Below are 13,780 nucleotides of genomic sequence, written 5' to 3'. Positions count from 1 at the left end.
AACGTATTTATAACACCTTAGCATCAGGGGCGGAACTACAGTGCCGCCAGACCCCGCAATGCGGGGGGGCCCACGCCATTTAGGGGCCCACGGCCGACCATAAAAAAAAAATTATAGTTAAAAAAAAAATTTCTTGCATTTTTGACTAATGTTTGTTTTGTAGCTGCGGTTGGATTATCTTTATTCTATAGACACCACCCCACGCTCATTTTTCCTTCGTTTTTAAACCACTGTGAAAGCCGAGTCCTCTTTCTCCTACAATCAAACTTATCAAAGATAAGCAAACGTTCAAACCACTTCCATGACTTATTTCCCTTTTTTAAATAGTCAAATAGTGATGCTCATAAGCCTCTTTTTAATAGATTTATACTAAACAAATAAAAAAGCAATTACTTCTCTTTATTATTTTTTGTTAATAAATTACTTACTAAAGAATGACACTGTATAAAAAGAAAATGTATTTAAAATTAATAAAATAAATACAAAAAAACATAAAAATAAACATGACACGAGACACCATTATTTACAGAAAGCTTTCATGTTTTATATTCTTTTGACCGATATAATGATGGAGGCAACGGCAGACATAATATAAAACTGATATTCACAAAACAGACTATTGCACTTACACACATGACATGATGTCGCAATTTGCTAACTTAAAAAAAAATCCACGTATTTCTCAAAACACGAACAGGCCAGCAATAAGTTTCCTATGTTCGTATTTTGTGTTTGAGTATATATATATATATATATATATATATATATATATATATATATATATATATATATATATATATATACACATATATATAGGCCTATATATTTATATAGGGGGGCCTAAAAAAATTTTTTGCGGGGTGGCCCTTTTTTTCTAGTTCCGCCACTGCTTAGCATGTGCCTTAATTCCAACATTATCTATTCATCAGATAATAAAACAAAAAATATGTTGCATAATTTCACTTGTAATGTCAATATATAAATGAATAAAAAATATTACATTTGAAAATTATTTAGAAATTATTTAGGGCCTACTATAGTACTATAGGCTCTATTAATATTAATTTTGATATATTATATCTTTCGACTAATGTTTCTAATAACTAATAGATCTATTTTAATATAATATTCAATAATAATATTCTTTTATGAATATGAGAATGTCAAATTTAAAAGCCATTTAATTAAATTCTGAGTTAACAAGTTTTTTAAATGACAATGTGGCAAGACGAAAAAGGCCAGTAGTGCTAGAAATATCTGTCCGTTCTTTCTTTCCAAATTCGACCAGCGTCAAGATGGGTTTCACTACAACGTGGTATTCACATCCTCGTAGATTTGGAGCTGGGTCTCGCTCTTGGTAACTAAAAATGTGTTACAAAGGCATTTTGCATGTTAATTTTGTATTTACGATTTAAATATTAAATAAAATTGATTACTTTTTCAGCAATAATCGTGTCACACCTTGTCTTGTTTCGTTTACCTATTTTCGATAATGCATATTTACTTTTTCCTTACTGTGGCTTGTTCACTTAAGAATAGTCATTATTTTATGTGTCAATTGTAAACGCCAAACACCACATTAAATGGAAAAATACTGATCTTTTTATCTTTCACCGTTTTTGCACCCTCCTAAAATTCCAGGAGATAGATGTACTACCCCTTCATGACATTCCTAGACAAATCTGAAATAGATTTTCTTGCTAAATCTAAAATTTACTCAAATTTTCAATGTTAGCATGACCACTGAATGATAGACATCCATATTTAATCCATTTGGCACTATTTTAGTTTGTGGGAGAATATTTATACCTGTGTCTGATGATGGAAGCTTCTTTTTAAAAAGGGGTGTTAGGTTACTGGTAGTTAACTAAATACACACATGGCTGGCTAATGGCAATGCTAACCCTTTCCATAACACCAACACTGGTCCTACCGTACGCCTAACCTTAATTTCTAACCGTAAAATTAGTCGTGATTACTCGGGCAGATGAGGCTCGTTAGCTGGGGACAGTCACTCTTCTAGGAGAGACAGCTCCAAAATTTAACAACTGCTGCCTTGTAGTTTGTTCTTGGTTGGACAAATGCTATTGAGGCAAAATAAAAACACGCGCAGTACCATTGATGGCATGTTGTATTTTCTCTTAATTGCGCATGCATATGTTTTTCCTGCTAGCATCAGCCTATTTAAAAGTGGTTTGCAATATTTGTTCATTTTTTTTCAGATTGATAAACCTAATTGCTCTACGGACTCCCAATTCATTTTTTTACTCACCGGGTTGATATTTTAAAAGTTCTATTTTTAATGATGCCAACTTTTAAATTTAGCCTTCTTTCTCCAAAGCAAATTTTAACATGCTTTTCTGGCATATTTAGCCCAACCACCTGTAGCATGTTTTTATAACGTGTAAACCCGCCATTTCGCTCACTGTAAACATTTTTAAAAGTAATTCTAAGGTCTCTGGTGCTAATACAAAAAATCGCCGGAAGTCATTCATCCGGTCTGTACGCTATATTGTTGTTAGCAACCATCTACACCTCTGGGGTAGTGAGCATTACTTTGAATTAGCCACCATTTGTATTACTTGCTAATAAGGGATATCGTTGCTAAATGAAACCATTGCTGAATTTAGTTAGTAATTAAATGTGATATTATAACAATCAGCTTGGCTATGTTTTGAGGCTAAGGGAGTTTGGGACTGGTTAAGTTACTCTACTGCTCAGTTGGTTGACCTAACCTAAGACCACAAATAGAGTATATATAGTTGAAACTTCTGGCCCTCATGGTGGAAAATTTTGAAATATATATTTAAGGATGTGAAGCTTGTTGGCCTATATGTTTGCTATCATGGGTACTTTTCTTAGATCTATGTCAGTCAGTGTTTGCATGGTCAATTATGGACCATCTGGGGAAGGGATCAAGTATAACATTTTCATTATTGGCTAGGACTTAATTTTGTAGAAATCTTAGCAAGAATATTGTTTGAGGTTGGCTGGATAGTTGTAGATATTGCATTTTTTTACATGATGACTGAATTTTAATTATTTTATCTTTCCATTAGCCGAGTCTGCAGTAATGCTCATGGTCTGATTCGCAAGTATGGCCTAAATATCTGCAGACGATGCTTTAGACAGTATTCCGATGATATCGGTTTTAAGAAGGTAATGTATTGGAGTAGATTGTAACTTGCTTAGTTGTTAGTTGGTAGTCTGTCCATTTACAATGTACCCTTTTTATGTTGTTTTTCATTCATATATAAAGACTGTTGTTTCGCTTATTTTGCAGCTTGACTAGATGAATGTCTTCAAGTGTCCTGTGAATCAATTGTGGTCTTTGTACAATGTCTTCGATCTGAGAATTAAATCGATGCTGTCATTTTATCACATTTGGTTGTTTTTCTCTGAGTTTGTATTGTTAGTGTGTGTGCTCCTTCATTTCATGTTGATGGGGATCAGGGGTAACTTAATTTCTATTACTTGCTCTAAATGACCACATCGAAGAGAGTTAATTCTCAGCCAATGTGTCAACTTCAGCAACATAGTCAAATTACTTAATAACTAATTTTGGGGTGTTGGCTGCTTTTATTAAAAGTTCCTGATTTTTTTTTTTTTTTTTTCATTAATATCTGTTACATTTACATAGTTGCATTTTTTTTTAAACTTGGGTTCTGGAATTACCATGATACACCAACATGATGTAGGCTATATCATTTCATTACCCAGAGCTCTGGATTCTAAGAAAAAGATGTCCCATTATCATTATGTCCAACTATAAATTTAAAATGTTCAAGTACTAGAGGTGTCCATCTGTGCTTAACTGCTCAAAAGGGCAGCATCATTTGTGAATTCGACAGTACCAATGCTGACACTGAAAATATTTGCTTTAAAACGCTATCCGTAGGTCATTAAGAACAATACTACCCTACGCCCGCTGTAAAAGCAACCTCCTCTTGGTTACCTCCCCTAAGTTTAAAATCGTTTCAAACTAAATTATCTGTCACTAAAGTAAACATTTAGCGTGAACTACAGCTCACCAGACCATGTTGGGGTGATAGGGAGCGCGCTTACAGCTCGTTTTCTAGCGTCTCCCGGAAGAGAATTATATATATAGAAGATAGATGTTAGGCATAGGGTCTAAAGCATGGGTTCCCAACCTGGGGGTCGCCAACTGGTAGACTAAACTCTACCAATAAATAAAAATAAATATTTAGAAAAATATTTGAAATTCGGCATTATTGACATAACTGGAAGTGGAATAGAGAATAAACAATTTGTACTGTGCAAAGTTGTTCTTAGTCCGGAGTCTATGAAAACTTCCAAACGGTATTTGAGACGAGTCATTCGGAACACGCCAAAAAAGATATGTAATTCTTTCGTCGGCATGAAGCTAGTTGCAAACGTCAGAGACTTGATCGAACAGAACGTTTTCACCAAAAAAACACAGCATTAGTGCAAGCATCATATGAAGTAGTATTAGAAATTGCTAAGCAAAAAACCTCTCACACAAAGGAGAAAATCTCATCAAACCATGTATGCTGAAGATGGTAAAATTAATTCTTGGGGATTCCAGTGCAGTAAAGATGCAACAAATATCTCTGTCTAATAATACTATGCAGCGGCTTATGTTAGAAGACAAATTTAGAATGAAATCAAGCTTTCACCATTGTTTGAATTTCAAGTTGACGAATCGACAGATGTGAGTTCGTGTTCGCAGTTGCTTGTCTTTGTGAAATATATTCATTCAGATGTTATCATGGAGAAAATAAATACGTTTTTTGAAACTGGAGGATTAAAATGGGAAAACGGATGTTGGGTCAAAATGGGTGTTTCAGAAAAAAGTAAAAGGTAAAAGATTTAGCTCCCTAATGAAAGGGAATCCACTGCATGATTCACATATGCCCTCGCCAGCAAGACTTATCCGACTCCATTGCTAATAAAAGTCGTAAATCATATTAAATCTGGAGCCCTAAACACCTGTCTGTTTCAAGAACTGTGCAAAGACATGGATAAAGATCACAAGGTTCTACACTTCAGTACGCTGGATGTCAATTGGAAATTTCAATCGTGTTTTTGAATTGAAAGATGAAATCAATATATTCTTGGAAGTGCAAGGAAACAAGACCTTTTGATATACTTTAACGACATGGTGTGGGTGTGGTTGGAGAGAGTATCATACCTAGCAAATATATTCAAACATCAACATAAGCTTAACCTGATAAAAGAACGAATATTATCTCGTTTCATGATAATCGCTCGGCATTTTTATCAAGGCTGCAAAAATTGGCGAGGAAAAATAAATATTTGAAATACTGCCATGTTTGAGAAACTCTGCAGTGTGGTGTGATAGATAAAAATTTTAAAGGATTCTGCGCATCTTGATTCTCTTGACAACGAACTGCGGCGTTATTTTCCCCGAGCTGAAAGAAGAAGAATCTGCATTGTCACCAATTCTCTGCTTTCCTTGATGTTACCAGCATTGCCAATGAATAACAAGATGAATTCTTAAATTTGCAAAATTTAATTGTTAATGCTAGTTAATGCTTGTTAATAGCATGTAATTTTGCTCATCGTATTAAAACATTTATCAAGATTAATTCATATTGAAAGTCTACTAGAAAATATTAATTTAGTGCTTATTATTTTCTTAACTAATTCCGACTTGTTAATTATATGGGGGTCGCGGGTCACTTACGTTTTATGAAAGGGGGTCGCCACTCGAAAAAGGTTGGGAACCACTGGTCTAAAGTGTGGATTCGCTTTCACTTGCAAGCATCTAGACAAGCAACATTAATAATAGAACCTGGCAATCAATGTAAAATTGCCTGAATGTTTTTGCTTATCAGCTACACCAGGAGTCGGCAACCGTTTGAGCAATATTTCCCAGTTTTTAAAGAGCCACTTATTATGTTTTCAATATTTTGGTATTTGATAAAGATTAAGCAAATACATTTGATTTCTGTATCGGTCGCTTCGGTTCTCATTGGTCTTAACTTCCACCCTACAAGAACCCATGAGTCCAGCAATACTACGTTCGGGTCAAAATAATACATACTGACTGGTAGGGGGGGGGTCATCCATAAATGACGTCACACTCGGAGGGGGGGGGGGGTCAGATGTTGCGACGTCACATTTTTGCATTATAAAAAAGCACTGTTAGAACACTAATTTTAGACGTTATTTCGCATTTTAGATAACTGATTTTTATAAATTGTAATAGTTTAGACAAGATTTTAGAAAAATATCGATGTTTTAAAAAAAATTCAACTGCAATTTTGAAGGGGGTTGTAGGTTGAGATGTGACGTCATTTTAGGGAGGGGGTTCTGGCTTTTTGTGACGGGGGGGGGGGGGGGGGGGGGGAGGAGGTAAAAATCGTCAAAAAAAGCGTGACGTCATTTATGGATGACCCCTAGAGGAATGTATTCCGAATAGAATAACATTCCCCCTTTAATTTAAATGTCCGGCAGTGGCAAGCATAGAATAGTCGCCACGGAGCTGGCTACAGCACTACTGTGGGGCTAGTGCCCAAGCGGCTGTTATCAGTCTGTATAATTTTTCCCTCACCTACTCTCACTCTCAGTGTTCGCTGATGAATGTTTTAGTCCTGTTGAAGTTACAGTTGTTTTTCTTTACATTTACAGTATAATATTTTAAAATGAGTTTTGAACATGAAATAATATAATTATTAGTATTTGCGCATTGAACTAGAGAGCCGCACCTTGACATCATAAGAGCCGCATGCGGTTCGCGAGCCGCAGGTTGCCGACCCCTGAGCTATGAAGGATGCATAATAACATTTTTGTTATATTAGAAATGAGGTTTTGGATAGGCATTTCTTCGGGCCTGGTGATCATAGGGATTATTAGGTTTAGTTCACATATTTATAATTAGTTATCGGCTAATGAGGGAACATTCTGATCAGTCCTAGGACAATAGGCCACAAACAGGTCTATTTAATTAGGGGATATCATTATCACAAGCATAATCTGTATTGTTTACGACAAAACTGCAAAAACAATGTAAAATCTAATACGGCAAAGCCCGTGTTACTTTAGCTCCATGGGAAATTGTGTCACGGCAGACCTATTTAGGCCATATAAAACGGTCATCGACAATAAGGCATAAACAGAAATATATGAAATGAACTCGGTCGAACGTTTACATCGGGTGTAGAGGTCAGTGGTGCAGAGTTTCTTTCAGCCCCCCTCCCCAAGTCTACCGCCGAAGGAAATGAAATTTATATAGAAAATATATACCCCCCCCCTCGAAAATTTCAAGTGCCCCCCCCCCCCGGAGAAAAAAGTCTGGAAGAAACACTGCGTGGGTGGCGTTCTTCAAAGAGGGGACGCCTGTCGAAACTCAACTTCTTGTGGACCTAAATATTTGGATGACACCTACAACGATAGAGGAGTGGTTTTTTGACGCGTGTGGAGTTTCTTTCAGCAGGTATCTCCCCCCCCCCCCCCCCCGGAAAAATTGGGTCCGTCACCTAAATTTTAACTGTTGGGCCTAGTTTAACCTCTGTATGTTAGTGATATTTCCTACTTAGAGAGTTCTGTTTTCTTTTTGCGTCTGTACATCAATTAAGTGCTCTATAATAACTAGTATAACGACGACATTATAATATTCTCATGGATATTTATTTGTGTTCAATGCTGGTGTGGATTTCCTCGAATAACTGTATGCTCAAATTCCAATCGATCCAGTAGCGTAGCGAGGGGGGGGGGGGGACATATGTCCGCGGGCGCAGATCTTAGGGGGCGCCAAAATGGGTCGGAAAAATAAATTGAAAGGTTGAGGGGGTTGCAAATCGAAAGTATGAGGGGGTGCAAATCGAAATCTTTAGGGGGGTGGGAGTGCAAATCGAAAGTTTGAGGGGGTGGGTGCAAATCGAAAGTTTGATGGGGGGTTCAAATCGAAATCTCGAGGGGGGGGGGGGGGGGGGGGGTTCCAAATCGAAAAGTTTGTCCCCGGGCGCCGGGAAGGGTCCCTACGCCTCTGAACAGATCCAAGGATTCCTACTGTTGACGTAGGCGGATCTCGCTTCTCGTTATTTTGTGAGTGCGTGGCGGATGGGGGCTACATATATGATATAATCTTGCTAAGAAAATGAGTAGGCCTACATATTGGATAGCCTGTTTGTATCCAATATACCGCTCATTGAACACAATTGATAGCTTTTTAAATTAACAGCTTTGTAAATAACGGTGTCGAATGTTCCTATAAGTTAAAATAATACATTAGTATCTTGAATAGTAAAGTGATTAGGATATATATAGGCATATATATATATATATATATATATATATATATATATATATATATATATATATATATATATATATATATATATATATATATATATATATATATATATATATATATATATATATATATATATGGTGGGCCCTCAAAAATTTTCAGCTCGAGACTCGCCCAAGCTTAATCCGTCCCTGTACGGTATAAGAGGGGGGGGGGGGGGTCGCCCCTCTACTCAACTATTTTATCTTTAATTGAATACACCATTTTTTGACAGTACTTACTGTAATAGATTGAAATAATTGTGAGGTCAAGGGAACTCACTCTTCTGTATTAGTTATATTTATAATATTGTTATCTTGAGTGATGTCCCTTGTGTACTTCCTCCCGTCCTCTCTGTGTGTTACCATCGTGGTAGTTAGACCCAATTAAATGTGTTATATACAACCACAGGCTTCTGTCGTCAATCTATTATAACTGGCGACGAAGGATAAACATCTACTAGAAAGAGCACCTACTTACGCAAAAAAGAGGTTTGCTAGAGCTTATTAGCTAATTATTTCTAGAATTATGGCGCTGTATGGCCAAATAAAAGAATTTGATGCGAATGATGAAATCATTCAAGATTACCTAGAGAGGTTAAGCTTTTACCTAGAAGCTAACGACGTGACGATAGAAGCCAAAAAGAGAGCTGTTTTGTTAACAGTCATAGGGCCTCAACAATTTAGGCTACTAAAGGACTTATGCGCACCAGCTAGTCCAGATACCAAGAGCTTTAACGAGCTGAGCAAATTGCTAACAGACCACCATGCGCCTACCCCATTAAAGTTTTTATGTAGAGCTAGATTTGACAGTAGGACTCGTCAACCAAACGAGTCAATAACAGAATATGTTGCTGCTTTACGTCATTTAAGTGAATTTTGTGAATTCGGCGATACGCTGTCTGACAGACTATGTGAAAAGTTTGTGACAGGTGTAAACAGCCCTGATATTCAAAGAAGGTTGCTGCTCGAGTCAGATCTAAAATTAGAAAAAGCAATACAACTCGCAACTTCAATCCAGCAGTCATCAGATGCGGTGAGATCTTTAGCACCTTCAGAGATCCATGCAGTAAACAGCAGGTTAGTCAATAAACATCATCCCCATCAGAGCATTCCAACTTATGCTAAACAGCCTGCTCGTTCAAATCCTAGATCTAAATCTAGTAATAATTATCAAAAATGTCATCGATGCAAAGGTCCCCATGCATCTCATCGGTGCAAGTTCAAGTTAGCAACTTGTTATAAGTGCGGTAAGCAAGGTCACATTGCTAAGGCCTGCTTCGCAAAGTCTTCGTCTGTTGCTAAATCTAGCCAGTCAAGACAGTACCGCAATCAAAAGCAGCACTATGTTAACTCTCACCAAGACTACCTAACCCAACCAATGAACCACTCTACCTGTGAAAATGCTCAAATTGATTCGCAGCCGGATTTCAACCTGTTCTCTGTGAAATCAATAAGTCATGCTCCCATCAATGTACCAGTTTATATCAACGGTAAGAGCATCAGCTTCCAACTTGACACTGGAGCATCTCTAACAGTCATAACAAAGAAAGATTTTGACGCTGTCAAAGGAGGATCAGTGCCTCTACAGCCGTGTCACAAGTGTCTAACAACATACACTGGTGACAATGTTCCGGTAATAGGAGAGTGTATGGTTCATGTAAGTTATAATGGTCAAAGTGTTAAACTTCCTCTTCTTGTGGTTGAAGGAAATGGACCGCCATTACTAGGTAGGAACTGGTTAAGTGATCTTAAGTTAAATTGGGAGAGTATTTGTTCATTGAAGAATGTAAAAGAATCTAGTCTTACTTCACTAGATAAAGTTATATCTGAAAATAAATGTGTTTTTGGTAATTCAGGATTACTAAATGATAGAACAGTGAAGTTAAGCATTAAAGACATAAATCCAAGATACTGCAAAGCTAGAGTTCCACCTTATGCAATGAGGAATAAAATTGAAAATGAGCTAAGTAGATTGGAAGCTAATGGCATTATAAAGAAGGTAGACTATTCCGATTGGGCGTCACCCATTGTGCCAGTGTTAAAGAAGGATGGTTCTATAAGAATTTGTGGAGATTATAAAACTACACTGAATAAGCAAATAGAGCTAAATAGGTACCCTATTCCTAACATTGAGGAAATTTCTTTGAATTTGGCAGGAGGAGACAAATTCACTGAATTAGACTTTAGTCATGCTTACACTCAACTAGAACTGCATCCAGATTCAAAAGTCTATACGACAATAAACACACATAAAGGACTCTACCAATATGAAAGACTATGTTTTGGCATATCATCTAGCCCTGGAATTTTCCAAGCTGTCATGGACAGTATTTTTAAGGATATTCCAAATGTTTGTGTGTACTTTGACAATGTGTACATAACTGGTAAGAATGACACTGAACATCTTAAAACACTTGATAAAGTATTAAAAATTGTTGGTGAAAAAGGTTTAAAGATAAACAAAGATAAACGTCAATTCATGTTGACAGAAATTAGTTTTCTTGGTTATATATTGAGCAAACAAGGCATCAGACCTCAACCTGAGAAAACAAAAGCCATTAAAGAAGCACCCAAACCTGAAAATACCCAACAACTAAGAGCTTTTTTGGGCTTGATAAATTACTATGCAAAGTTCATAGGAAATCTGTCTGGTAAACTATCACCACTGTACAAGCTGCTACAGAAAAATGCAACTTGGCACTGGGGTAAACAACAAGAAGCTGCTTTTAATACAGCAAAAGAGGCTTTGTCTGCTGACACCTTACTAACTCACTATGACCCAGGGAAAAGACTTATATTAACATGTGATGCTTCACCAGATGGTGTAGGAGCAGTCTTGTCCCACATGGATGAGAAGGGTGACAGACCCATTGCTTTTGCCAGTAGATCTTTGAACCAGGCTGAGAAAAATTATTCTCAGTTAGATAGGAAAGGCTTAGGCATCATTTTTGGTGTTAAGAAATTTCATAAGTTTCTGTTTGGTAGGAAGTTCACCATCTTTACAGATCATAAACCATTGCTAGGTTTATTTGGAGAAAACAAAACCCTACCTGAGCATGCCTCACCAAGAATTCAAAGATGGGCTATCACACTAACTGCATACAATTATGAATTGAAATACAAACCTGGATCTGAGAATAGTGCAGATAGTCTTAGTAGATTACCTTTAGAAAACCAAAGCCTGAGCTATGTACCAGAAGATGTATTTGTTCTCTTCACTATCATGGATAACTCCAATATAAATGTGAATGATATTAAAAGAGAAACACAAAAAGATGAGTGCTTAATAAAAGTATATGAGTACTGTAAGAATGGTTGGCCTGAAGAGTCAGTGAATGAGGACTTAAAGCCATATAAAATAAGAAAAACAGAGTTAAGTCTAGAAGATGGATGTATACTATGGGGGTCAAGAGTAATTATCCCCAAAATGTTACAAAAAGAAGTTTTAAGAACTTTACATGATACTCATCTTGGTTCTTCCAAAATGAAGAGTCTAGCAAGATCATGGTTCTGGTGGCCACATATGGATGCTGATATTGAAAAATATGTAAAACTTTGTTCAAGCTGTGCACAACATTCAAATCAACCAGCTACAGCACCTTTGCAAAACTGGGACTGGCCAGTTGAACCATGGAAACGTATACATATAGATTTCGCAGGACCTTTCATGAACAAAATGTTCTTAATTGTTATTGATTCACATTCTAAATGGTTAGAAGTTAAAATCATGAACACAATCACTGCAAATGATACCATTATAGAACTTAAGGAAATATTTTCAACTCATGGATTACCAGATCAAATTGTTTCAGATAATGGGCCTAGTTTCACAGCTCATGAGTTTAAACTGTTTTGTGTGGCAAATGGTATTGAGCATATAACCACATCCCCCTATCATCCTGCTGGGAATGGTTTGGCTGAAAGAGCGGTAGGCATATTCAAAACCGCTATGGTAAAAATGAATACCGGTAACAAGTTTTCTCTTAGAGAAAGAGTAAACAGGTTCTTAACCAAATACCGCACAACTCCTCATATAACAACAGGTGTTGCACCATGTGAATTGCTATGTGGTAGGAAAATTAAAACTCATCTTGACCTACTACATCCAACTGTTCAAAGGTCTGTTTCCCAACATCAACATACACAAAAAGTAAATCATGACAAATCATCCATTGAAAGAGAATTTGCAGTTAATGATAATGTGTATCTGAGAAATTATGGGAGAAAGGAAAAATGGATACCAGGTCAAATTGTTCAATGTACAGGACCTGTGTCTTATAAAGTAAAAACAAATGATGGACTTATTGTCCGTAGACATGCAGACCAGTTGAAAATAACTTGTGCAGATAATAAGTGTGAATCTGTCAATCCCACCAAATCTGATCAGTTCACACCAACTCAGTTTGTTCTACAACCAAGTTCTGTTGATATGAGTGAACCAAGTTGTCTGGAGTCAGAAAATGTAAATTCTGGAGTTAATGATTTAAATCCTAGACCTCCTGAGATAGAGAATCCAGATGGTCAGAATCTTGAGTCACCAAATCAGAAGCCACTGAGAAGGTCAAACAGGACAATCAAAGTCCCAAATAAGTTAGACCTATGATTTTAAAGGTCAAAAGGACTTTGACATTATTGTTTTGTATTTTGATTATGTTGTAGCATATTGTGCATTGTTTGTAAGGATGTAATCTACCATAGTGTTCATGTTACAATATAATTGGTGATTTTAGGATACTATCAATTGTTCTATTGAGAGATGTGTTATTGTGTTCTAAGGGTAAAGGGATGTAATAGATTGAAATAATTGTGAGGTCAAGGGAACTCACTCTTCTGTATTAGTTATATTTATAATATTGTTATCTTGAGTGATGTCCCTTGTGTACTTCCTCCCGTCCTCTCTGTGTGTTACCATCGTGGTAGTTAGACCCAATTAAATGTGTTATATACAACCACAGGCTTCTGTCGTCAATCTATTATACTTACTAGTTTACAGTTGTTGTCAGTTAAAACGTACTTATGCTGTTTATTTACGTTACATTTATCCCTATATAATTTATAGAGCTACAGAGGCCTATAACTCAAACAAAATTGTAGAGTACGAATAGTCTGTTATTGTGTAAACTTATTCATCTATCCATTGTGAATAGCAGATAATTGCAAGAATACGAGTTTTAAATGATCTATCTAGTCTTTAGGCATAGACTAGGCCTATATCTATCAAAAGTAAGGGGGTCGTCCATAAATGACGTCATAGTAGTAGTGGAGGGGGCCCCGTAATTTTGTTACGGCGTGTGATGAGGGAGGGGGGTCAGATGGTGTGACGTCACACTTGCATTATAACAAAACAATGTTAGAAAAGAAATTTTAGCCGTTATTTCGCGTTTTAGAAAATTGTTTTCATAAATTGTAATATAAATTGATTAGAAACACTCTATGTTGACAGAGTTGCGCAAGATTTGGTAAAAATATCGATGTTTTAAGA

This window comes from Physella acuta, unplaced genomic scaffold (genome assembly GCF_028476545.2).
Source record: "Physella acuta isolate Inbredline_101_S28 unplaced genomic scaffold, ASM2847654v3 ptg001340l, whole genome shotgun sequence".
Classification (NCBI taxonomy): domain Eukaryota; kingdom Metazoa; phylum Mollusca; class Gastropoda; family Physidae; genus Physella; species Physella acuta.
Note: the sequence above shows the minus strand (reverse complement) of the source record.